The 12,713-nt window shown below is 38.6% G+C and overlaps 1 protein-coding gene across 1 annotated transcript in view; it reads left to right on the forward strand.

Moving 5' to 3' along the window:
• The first annotated feature begins 8,197 nt into the window (after positions 1–8,197).
• abca3b (ATP-binding cassette, sub-family A (ABC1), member 3b) overlaps positions 8,198–12,713 on the forward strand; it is a 98,521-nt gene continuing 94,005 nt past the window's right edge. Inside the window, exon 1 of the mRNA XM_062036582.1 lies at positions 8,198–8,587. The gene's annotated coding sequence lies outside the window, so the exon portion shown is untranslated. The remainder of the gene's footprint in view (positions 8,588–12,713) is intronic.

Raw genomic sequence — 12,713 nt, forward strand, 5'->3', positions numbered from 1 at the left:
GAATAGACTGTCGAGTTTCAGATGAAAGTTCTCTTTTTCTGGCCATTTTGAGCGTTTAATTGACCCCACAAATGTGATGCTCCAAAAACTCAATCTGCTCAAAGGAAGGTCAGTTTTGTAGCTTCTGTAACGAGCTAAACTGTTTTCAGATGTGTGAACATGATTGCACAAGGGTTTTCTAATCATCAATTAGCCTTCTGAGCCAATGAGCAAACACATTGTACCATTAGAACACTGGAGTGATAGTTGCTGGAAATGGGCCTCTATACACCTATGTAGATATTGCACCAAAAACCAGACATTTGCAGCTAGAATAGTCATTTACCACATTAGCAATGTATAGAGTGTATTTCTTTAAAGTTAAGACTAGTTTAAAGTTATCTTCATTGAAAAGTACAGTGCTTTTCCTTCAAAAATAAGGACATTTCAATGTGACCCCAAACTTTTGAACGGTAGTGTATATATATATACATACACATACAGTGGCCTAGTGGTTAGAGTGTCCGCCCTGAGATCGGTAGGTTGTGAGTTTAAACCCCAGCCGAGTCATACCATAGACTATAAAAATGGGACCCATTACCTCCTTGCTTGGTACTCAGCATCAAGGGTTGGAATTGGGGGTTAAATCTCCATAAATGATTCCCGGGCACGGCCTCCGCTGCTGCTCACTGCTCCCCTCACCTCCCAGGGGGTGATCAAGGGTGATGGGTCAAATGCAGAGAATAATTCCGCCACACCTAGTGTGTGACAATCATTGGTACTTTAACTTTTTAACTTAATATATATATTAATACAGGCCAAAAGTTTGGACACCTTCTCATTTCAATGTGTTTTCTTTATTTTTATAACTATTTAAATTGTAGATTGTCACTGAAGGCATCCGTGAAGTGGAAACCATTTCAGGTGACTACCTCTTAAAGCTCATTGAGAGAATGCCAAGAGTGTACAAAGCAGTAATCAGAGCAAAGGGTGGCTATTTTGAAGAAACTAGAATATAAAACATGTTTTCACAGATGAGTGGTCCACTCCGGGTCCCGACTTTGAACTTTGAGTCCAAATTCACAGGTTTTGTTGTAGATGATGGGCGGTATAGCTCGGCTGGTAGAGCGGCCGTCCCAGGTTCAATCCCCGCTTCCGCCATCCTAGTCACTGCCGTTGTGTCCTTGGGCAAGACACTTTACCCACCTGCTCCCAGTGCCACCCAGACTGGTTTAAATGTAACTTGGATATTGGGTTTCACTATGTAAAGCCCTTTGAGTCACTAGAGAAAAGCGCTATATAAATATAATTCACTTCACATATGTACAGAATACACCACATGATGGTAGTACATCAGTTGAGAAAAAATATTAAATTACATTAATAACATCCTGTAATTTGATTTCGATATAAATTACTATTTATTACATCTTCTGATAGATTACAATTTTGCACCAATGAGAGCATTTTAAAACTCTGCCAAACTCTCACCTATTTGACTGATGAACATTATCACATCATTTATTCAGAAATGATAAATTGAAGATAGACTTATGAACAGCAACGTGTAAGTGTAAAAAAATACATAATAAAAAATGATGATTTGTATGTTTTCAGATTGGTCTTGTCCTGTTTTTAAACAAAGAAAACAATCTGTCTTTATTTTTAAGTTATCATGACATGATTTTACTTCACTTGGGAATAGATTTGTCCTTCAATCAATCATCAATCAATGTTTATTTATATAGCCCTAAATCACAAGTGTCTCAAAGGGCTGCACAAGCCACAACGACATCTGCGGTACAGAGCCCACATAAGGGCAAGGAAAAACTCACAACCCCAATGGGACGTCGATGTGAATGACTATGAGAAACCTTGGAGAGGACCGCATATGTGGGTGACCCCCCCCCCCCCCCCCCCTCTAGGGGAGACCGGATGCAATGGACGTCGAGAGGGTCTGACATATTATTGTGAAAGTCCAGTCCATAGTGGATCTAACATAATAGTGAGACTCCAGTCCATAGTGGATCTAACATAATAGTGAGACTCCAGTCCATAGTGGATCTAACATAATAGTGGGAGTCCAGTCCATAGTGGATCTAACATAATAGTGAGAGTCCAGTCCATAGTGGATCTAACATAATAGTGTGAGAGTCCAGTCCATAGTGGATCTAACATAATAGTGGGAGTCAAGTCCATAGAGGATCTAATATAATAGTGAGAGTCCAGTCCATAGTGGATCTAACATAATAGTGGGAGTCCAGTCCATAGTGGATCTAACATAATAGTGAGAGTCCAGTCCATAGTGGATCTAACATAATAGTGTGAGAGTCGAGTCCAAAGTGGATCTAACATAATAGTGTGAGAGTCCAGTCCATAGTGGATCTAACATAATAGTGTGAGAGTCGAGTCCATAGTAAATCTAACATAATAATGAGAGTCCAGTCCATGGTAAATCTAACATAATAGTGGGAGTCCAGTCCATAGTGGATCTAACATAATAGTGAGAGTCCAGTCCATAGTGGATCTAACATAATAGTGTGAGAGTCCAGTCCATAGTGGATCTAACATAATAGTGAGAGTCCAGTCCATAGTGGATCTAACATAATAGTGTGAGAGTCCAGTCCATAGTGGATCTAACATAATAGTGAGAGTCCAGCCCATAGTGGATCTAACATAATAGTGAGAGTCCAGTCCATAGTGGATCTAACATAATAGTGAGAGTCCAGTCCATAGTGGATCTAACATAATAGTGTGAGAGTCCAGTCCATAGTAAATCTAACATAATAGTGAGAGTCCAGTCCATGGTAAATCTAACATAATAGTGGGAGTCCAGTCCATAGTGGATCTAACATAATAGTGAGAGTCCAGTCCATAGTGGATCTAACATAATAGTGTGAGAGTCCAGTCCATAGTGGATCTAACATAATAGTGAGAGTCCAGTCCATAGTGGATCTAACATAATAGTGTGAGAGTCCAGTCCATTGTGGATCTAACATAATAGTGAGAGTCCAGTCCATAGTGGATCTAACATAATAGTGAGAGTCCAGTCCATAGTGGATCTAACATAATAGTGTGAGAGTCCAGTCCATAGTGGATCTAACATAATAGTGAGAGTCCACTCCATAGTGGATCTAACATAATAGTGAGAGTCCAGCCCATAGTGGATCTAACATAATAGTGAGAGTCCAGTCCATAGTGGATCTAACATAATAGTGAGAGTCCAGTCCATAGTGGATCTAACATAATAGTGTGAGAGTCCAGTCCATAGTGGATCTAACATAATAGTGAGAGTCCAGTCCATAGTGGATCCAACATAATAGTGAGAGTCCAGTCCATAGTGGATCTAACATAATAGTGAGAGTCCATTCCATAGTGGATCTAACATAATAGTGTGAGAGTCCAGTCTATAGTGGATCTAACATAATAGTGAGAGTCCAGTCCATAGTGGATCTAACATAATAGTGTGAGAGTCCAGTCCATAGTGGATCTAACATAATAGTGAGAGTCCAGCCCATAGTGGATCTAACATAATAGCGAGAGTCCAGTCCATAGTGGATTTAACATAATAGTGAGAGTCCAGTCCATAGTGGATCTAACATAATAGTGAGAGTCCAGCCCATAGTGGATCTAACATAATAGTGAGAGTCCAGTCCATAGTGGATCTAACATAATAGTGTGAGAGTCCAGTCCATAGTGGATCTAACATAATAGTGAGACTCCAGTCCATAGTGGATCTAACATAATAGTGTGAGAGTCCAGTCCATAGTGGATCTAACATAATAGTGAGAGTCCAGTCCATAGTGGATCTAACATAATAGTGAGAGTCCAGTCCATAGTGGATCTAACATAATAATGAGAGTCCAGTCCATAGTGGATCTAACATAATAGTGTGAGAGTCCAGTCCATAGTGGATCTAACATAATAGTGAGAGTCCAGTCCATAGTGGATCTAACATAATAGTGTGAGAGTCCAGTCCATAGTGGATCTAACATAATAGTGAGAGTCCAGTCCATAGTGGATCTAACATAATAGTGTGAGAGTCCAGTCCATAGTGGATCTAACATAATAGTGAGAGTCCAGTCCATAGTGGATCCAACATAATAGTGAGAGTCCAGTCCATAGTGGATCTAACATAATAGTGAGAGTCCAGTCCATAGTGGATCTAACATAATAGTGTGAGAGTCCAGTCTATAGTGGATCTAACATAATAGTGAGAGTCCAGTCCATAGTGGATCTAACATAATAGTGTGAGAGTCCAGTCCATAGTGGATCTAACATAATAGTGAGAGTCCAGCCCATAGTGGATCTAACATAATAGCGAGAGTCCAGTCCATAGTGGATTTAACATAATAGTGAGAGTCCAGTCCATAGTGGATATAACATAATAGTGAGAGTCCAGCCCATAGTGGATCTAACATAATAGTGAGAGTCCAGTCCATAGTGGATCTAACATAATAGTGTGAGAGTCCAGTCCATAGTGGATCTAACATAATAGTGAGAGTCCAGTCCATAGTGGATCTAACATAATATTGTGAGAGTCTAGTCCATAGCGGATCTAACATAATAGTGTGAGAGTCCAGTCCATAGTGGATCTAACATAATAGTGAGAGTCCAGTCCATAGTGGATCTAACATAATAGTGAGAGTCCAGTCCATAGTGGATCTAACATAATAATGAGAGTCCAGTCCATAGTGGATCTAACATAATAGTGTGAGAGTCCAGTCCATAGTGGATCTAACATAATAGTGAGAGTCCAGTCCATAGTGGATCTAACATAATAGTGTGAGAGTCCAGTCCATAGTGGATCTAACATAATAGTGAGAGTCCAGTCCATAGTGGATCTAACATAATAGTGTGAGAGTCCAGTCCATAGTGGATCTAACATAATAGTGAGAGTCCAGTCCATAGTGGATCTAACATAATAGTGTGAGAGTCCAGTCCATAGTGGATCTAACATAATAGTGAGAGTCCAGTCCATAGTGGATCCAACATAATAGTGAGAGTCCAGTCCATAGTGGATCTAACATAATAGTGAGAGTCCAGTCCATAGTGGATCTAACATAATAGTGTGAGAGTCCAGTCTATAGTGGATCTAACATAATAGTGAGAGTCCAGTCCATAGTGGATCTAACATAATAGTGTGAGAGTCCAGTCCATAGTGGATCTAACATAATAGTGAGAGTCCAGCCCATAGTGGATCTAACATAATAGCGAGAGTCCAGTCCATAGTGGATTTAACATAATAGTGAGAGTCCAGTCCATAGTGGATCTAACATAATAGTGAGAGTCCAGCCCATAGTGGATCTAACATAATAGTGAGAGTCCAGTCCATAGTGGATCTAACATAATAGTGTGAGAGTCCAGTCCATAGTGGATCTAACATAATAGTGAGAGTCCAGTCCATAGTGGATCTAACATAATATTGTGAGAGTCTAGTCCATAGCGGATCTAACATAATAGTGTGAGAGTCCAGTCCATAGTGGATCTAACATAATAGTGAGAGTCCAGTCCATAGTGGATCTAACATAATAGTGAGAGTCCAGTCCATAGTGGATCTAACATAATAATGAGAGTCCAGTCCATAGTGGATCTAACATAATAGTGTGAGAGTCCAGTCCATAGTGGATCTAACATAATAGTGAGAGTCCAGTCCATAGTGGATCTAACATAATAGTGTGAGAGTCCAGTCCATAGTGGATCTAACATAATAGTGAGAGTCCAGTCCATAGTGGATCTAACATAATAGTGTGAGAGTCCAGTCCATAGTGGATCTAACATAATAATGAGAGTCCAGTCCATAGTGGATCTAACATAATAGTGTGAGAGTCCAGTCCATAGTGGATCTAACATAATAGTGAGAGTCCAGTCCATAGTGGATCTAACATAATAGTGTGAGAGTCCAGTCCATAGTAGATCTAACATAATAGTGAGAGTCCAGTCCATAGTGGATCTAACATAATAGTGTGAGAGTCCAGGACTTAGTGGATCTAACATAGTAGTGGGAGTCCAGTCCATAGTGGATCTAACATAATAGTGTGAGAGTCGAGTCCATAGTGGATCTAACATAATAGTGAGAGTCCAGTCCATAGTGGATCTAACATAATAGTGAGAGTCCAGTCCATAGTGGATCCAACATAATAGTGAGAGTCCAGTCCATAGTGGATCTAACATAATAGTGAGAGTCCAGTCCATAGTGGATCTAACATAATAGTGAGAGTCCAGTCCATAGTGGATCTAACATAATAGTGTGAGAGTCCAGTCCATAAGTCCAGTCCATAGTGGATCTAACATAATAGTGTGAGTCCAGTCCATAGTGGATCTAACATAATAGTGTGAGAGTCCAGTCCATAGTGGATCTAACATAATAGTGAGAGTCCAGTCCATAGTGGATCTAACATAATAGTGTGAGAGTCCAGTCCATAGTGGATCTAACATAATAGTGTGAGAGTCCAGTCCATAGTGGATCTAACATAATTGTGAGAGTCAAGTCCATAGTGGATCTAACATAATAGTGGGAGTCCAATCCATAGTAAATCTAACATAATAGTGGGTGTCCAGTCCATAGTGGATCTAACATAATAGTGTGAGAGTCCAGTCCATAGTGGATCTAACATAATAGTGAGAGTCAAGTCCATAGTGGATCCAACATAATAGTGAGAGTCCAGTCCATAGTGGATCTAACATAATAGTGGGAGTCCAGTCCATAGTGGATCTAACATAATAGTGAGAGTCCAGTCCATAGTGGATCTAACATAATAGTGGGAGTCCAGTCCATAGTGGATCTAACATAATAGTGAGAGTCCAGTCCATAGTGGATCTAACATAATAGTGGGAGTCCAGTCCATAGTGGATCTAACATAATAGTGAGAGTCCAGTCCATAGTGGGGCCAGCAGGAGACCATCTCGAGCGGAGACATCTCTGCGCTGCTGACCGATGCACAGGCAAGCGGTCCACCCTGGGTCCCGACTCTGGACAGCCAGCACTACATCCATGGCCACCGGACCTGTGCCCCCCCTCCACAAGGGAGAGGGGGGCACAGTAGAAAATAAAAGAAATGGCAGATCAACTGGTCTAAAAAGGGGGTCTATTTAAAGGCTAGAGTATACAAATTAGTTTTAAGATGGGACTTGAATGCTTCTACTGGGGTAGCATCTAACTCAGTGGTGTCCAAAGTGTGGCCCTAGGGCCATTTGTGGCCCCCAGCTAATTTGTTAACGGCCCCCCGGCACATTCAGAAAATACTATAATCAAAAATAAAAACATAAAAAAGTGTAATAAAAGTGTAAACAGGTGAAATGTAACAAGGAAAAAGTTACAATGTTGACACTAATAACACAAAGCTGCCATGCGGACTGTTATTGACCTATTGAAGGCTCCAATTACTTCACATGAACAATTCCACTTTAAAACATTTTCTGGGGGAAATATTGCATATTTTGTGCGAAACAAACTTTTCTTTCACAAAAAGGGCATTAGACAAACAAAAAAATACTTAAAAAATTATAAAATCTTATAATCAACAGATCTACAGACTTAAGCGTTAAAAGTAAAAAAATATAAATATATAAATATAAATGTGGCTTATTTTCAACACTTACTCTTTTTCTTTTTTTATTGTTATGAATTATTGACCTATTTAAGGCACCAATTACTTCACATCAAATATTCCACTTTGAAATGTTTTTGGGGAAAATGTTGCATAGTTTGTGTGTTTGCCATATAAATAAGGGGTTTGACAAAAAGGGTTTAAACAGAAAACAACATTTTTTCAAAACTTTATAACGACAGACAGACCGGAAGTTGATCTCGAGATTTAAGCGTTGAATAAAAAAAATTTAAAAAATTTAATTATTACTTATTCCTAACATTTTTATGACTGAAACCCTCCCGGGTACCGGGGACCAAATTTGAGGAAAGCCATAAAGGTTAAAAAAACAACTATATATTGTATTGGTTTTAAAAAAGGAAAAAATATCAAAATGGCCCCGCATGCTTTGATTTTCAGTGGAAAAAGTTTGGACACCCCTGATCTACCTCTCTTGCACATGTGACAATAAAGATCTTTGAAAAGTATCATCTTTATTCTTTATTCCTAAATATATAACATACATAGAGAAAAAAGGCAATGGGGGAAAAAAAACAACTGTTGAAACAAACAAACAAAAAAAAACAACGTTTTTTTTTTTGTACAAAAAGTTATGACAAACCTGGTTTTAATTTTAATTACAAATTAAATATCATTTGGGAGTTTTTTTTAATTTTTATTTTTCAAGTAACATATCCTACTGTAGGACGCGAACGTATGTATTATCAGTGGAGGTCACGTGACACGTGACGTGTTTTGTTGACTGTTCCGTGTCGTTTTCCCGATGAATTGCTAGCCAGTGCGCCGTCATTGCATCGCTCGGAGGCGGCCAGCAGCTGGAGGGCGAGCCCCGGACGATGTGGTGGATGTTTATGTCGCTTCGCTCACGTTAACCGGACACTCTCCATATTGTCGGAAGAAGACCGCAGTGATGCTTTTGTTGCTGTTACATTAAGCCGAAGAGGACGAGCTGTTACCGCGACAAAGAGGAAAAGGACCTTCGCTTGCGAAGTTTTGTGGTAAATTACCCGTTCTGATATTTTAACACACCGCTCGATTAATGTAGGGGATGTTTTTTTTTTTAAAGGAAAGAGAAGACATGTTAGTGGATTTAATAGCGATGACCCTCAGCTCCATCGTTAACATTCACCACCAGGGACCCTGACGAGCAGATTTCTTGTCCAATCAGAAGGACGGTAAAGCCTTTTGGACCAATCATAGATGACTTAAGGCGGGCTCAGAGGCAATAAGGAAACGACTTGAGCGTTTTTTTCCCCAAAATGATCTTAAATGTAATTTAAAACATTTGTACGCACGTACAACACTTACGACCTTCAGTATATCAGTATGTGGAATTAAATTATGGAATGGTTTAAGCAAATAATCTAAACAATGTACTTATATGATCCACTTCAAGAAACTGTGTTTACAAAGTACAAAGTAGAACCATGATAAACATTCTGAATTTATTACATTTTCCAGATAATCTAACTCATCTCACCATATGAAATATAACTTACTTCACCAATTATTATTTATTATTTATCGGTATTACTTATGGAGTATATTGTGAATAAATTGAGAACAGGAAGTGAACAAACTTTTTAGCAACTGCTATGTAAAGGAAAAGGGGTAGGATTAAATAAGCTCTGCTTCTTCCTACTCCTTTTCGAACATGTTGAATAGAGAAAGTGGAAATGGAGATGTATCATGTTGCATGCATGTTCCAAATAAACTCAAACTCAACTCTTTAGAAAAAGACAAACAGGTGTGCAAAATAAGATACATGTAGATACACTGAAAATAATAGTGTGGTGTATATTTATACCTACACAACAATATATTTTCTTTTTTTTATGTAATTGAAATACTTTGTAGGATTCTGAATTTGCAGAAACTTTTTTTTTTCTTTGGTTCCTCTTGTGATTCTTGTCCTCCTACACAATTTTTTTTTACTGTTTTACTGTCTTATGTCATATTCCCCTACTTTCACTTCTCCTTTTTGTTTTCTTTTGTTTTTGTGTAATCTAACTCAAGAACTTGACTGACACTAGTAGAAACTGACTGTTTTAAACACCGTATATGTTTGATGTACGACTGCTGCTCTCCATTATATTAATAACCGAGTGGATTAGTCTATGCGTATGTTAGGGAAAATAGTTCAAATAAACAAATATGTTTCTGCCTGCCATAACCTTCATTCTTTTTTCTAATAAGTGCACATAATCAACATTTAAAATGCACTTTTAGCATGTGTGCAATAACAAAAAATGAAATAGATCACAGCACCCACGCACCACCGCTCTCATGTGCACTCTATCGCACTATGTCTGCGTATTTAAACTTCGGTCACTCCGTACGGTTCAGATTTTATCACTTTTTAGTAATTGCACTCCTTAAAGGATTAATCAAAGCAAGACTATATAAAGCTAAGCTTTTTTCTAATCGACCTAATCCGTTGGTCAGCAACCCGCGGCTCTTGAGCCACATGCAGCTCTTTAGTGCCACCCTAGTGGCTCCATGGAGCATTTAAAAAATTTTTTTTGTTTTTGTTTTAGTATGTTTCTGTTTGAGGACAAACATGACACAAACCTTCCCTATTGTTAGAAACCCCACTTTTTAATATGTTTGTATTGTGTGTATGCTTCACTGATGAGAGTATTTGGTGAACATCGTTCTTGAACTCACCATAGTGTGGACTGTGACGCAACAGTTTGTTTACATGGAAAATCTTCCACTCCTTCTTTGTCTCATTTTGTCCACCAAACGTTTCATGCTGTGTGTGAATGCACAAGCTAATCAATGCTAACATGCTATTTAGGCTAGCTGTATGTACATATTGCATCATTATTCCCCATTTGTAGGTATATTTGAGCTCATTGAATATCCTTTACTTGTATCCTCTTTGTATATAATTTATATTTGCATGTCTCATGACACATTATCTGTATGTAATATTGGCTGCATTTCGGATAGTTGTTTGTGTGCCATGTTGTTCCAGACCACAGCAAACATTACCTAGCTTGCCAAAGATTGTAATAAATCTATTAAAAGAAAACAGCCTTAACTTGGACACACACATCTATACCTTTGGCTATTAAGAGCCAGTAATTTTCAGGAGTTATCTCACCTTCTGAGTAGCTTCTGATTTATTAATGGTTTCTAATGTTGTAAAAATGTGTAGAATAAATATTAAATTTCAACATTTCTGTCAACAAATATTTGCTTCAGCCTGCGAAACATAGTCATTTTGACAGTAGGCTATTATAGCTAATATAGACACTTACTGTATGTCATGTGTTGCCTTTATTATGAGACTTATATACAGGCTTTTAATTTTTTGCGGCTCCAGACAGATTTGTTTTTTCTATTTTTGGTCCATTATGGCTCTTTCAACATTTTGGGTTGCCGACCCCTGACCTAATCGAATACCGTATTTTTCGGACTATAAGTCGCAGTTTTTTTCATTGTTTGGCCGGGGGTGCGACTTATACTCAGGAGCGACCTATGTGTGAAATTATTAACACATTACCGTAAAATATCAAATAATATTATTTAGCTCATTCACGTAAGAGACTAGACGTATAAGATTTCATGGGATTTAGCGATTAGGAGTGACAGGTTGTTTGGTAAACGTATAGCATGTTCTATATGTTATAGTTATGTGAATGATTCTTACCATAATATGTTACGTTATTATACCAGGCACGTTCTCAGTTGGTTATTTATGCGTCATATAACGTACACTTATTCAGCCTGTTGTTCACTATTCTTTATTTATTTTAAATTGCCTTTCAAATGTCTATTCTTGGTGTTGGGTTTTATCAAATACATTTCCCCAAAAAATGCGACTTATACTCCAGTGCGACTTATATATGTTTTTTTCCTTCTTTATTATGCATTTTTGGCCGGTGCGACTTATACTCCGAAAAATACGGTAATCGTTGCAGCCCTTTTTTGGATGTAATATTATTGGATGTAAATACTACGATGGCATCCTACACATCCCCAAAATATGACTCGTAGGAGACCACATCATTTTGATGTGACCCGACACATCATTCTATTTTTTTTAACATTGAACATGAAAATGAACATGAACGAAGTATTTGTTCATTAGCACATTTTGTCGCAAGGACATCTAGTTCTGCCTGTAGAGAGAGCCTCTTCATATAAATGTCTGGGTTTTGAGAAGTGGGGCACAAGTTATCTCCGGCCAGATCATTCTAATGTGGTCCACCACATAATTTTATTGTGGACCGCCACTTCATTTTAATGTGGCCTGTGCCATAGTTTTAATGTGGCACACCACATAATTCTGTGTGGCCTGCCACATCATTTTACGCTGTCGGCCACATCTTTTTAATGTGGCCCGCCAAATCATTCTATGTCAGGGGTGGGCATTTATTTTTTACCGGGTGCCGCATGAGCAACCCGAGCACTGCTGGAGGGCCACACCGACAATATTTCAATTAAATTTTGCTCAAATTATTTTTGATATACCGTAAGATAAATAAAAATAATTTCATTTAACCTAACTTAACTTTATATAAAAGCAGATTGCTTTTGATGGTTTTATTTTTAACACTGTCTTACACAACACTTCCTGATGTATAATACAATGCAAAAATTTCCATTTCTGTCACTTTATCCTGCATCCTCTTTAAAATTCCAAAATTTTTCCCGGTCAGATTTGGACAACCATCTGTTGTCACACCTGCCAGCTTGTCCCATTTCAGTCCTAACATGTCCAAACACGCATTTACCTATGTGAACAAGTCATTACCTGCGGTTGTCTCTTTAATTGACTGCATGGCTGTCAGCTACTCTGTGATTTGAAAGTCTGCAGTTATCCCACGTAAGAAGATGAGCAGCTGGGCGGTGTCACGTACATCGCAGCTCTCATCCAAAGCCAGCGAAAAACAGTCAAAGTCGTCCGTTCTGTTCTTCAGCTGAAGCTCCAAGTTTCCAGCGATGGTCTCAACCCGCCTCGTTACAGTGCGTCGGGAGAGTGACACGTTCTCAAATGCGCCCCTCTTCTCCGGGCATATCAGCGCAACATAGTCCAATAAGCACTCCTTAATAAACTCTTCGTCAGAAAATGCCTTACTTTTTCTGGCGATTTTGTGAGAAATTACGAAACTT

Source organism: Entelurus aequoreus, linkage group LG25 (genome assembly GCF_033978785.1).
Source record: "Entelurus aequoreus isolate RoL-2023_Sb linkage group LG25, RoL_Eaeq_v1.1, whole genome shotgun sequence".
Taxonomy (NCBI): Eukaryota; Metazoa; Chordata; class Actinopteri; order Syngnathiformes; family Syngnathidae; genus Entelurus; species Entelurus aequoreus.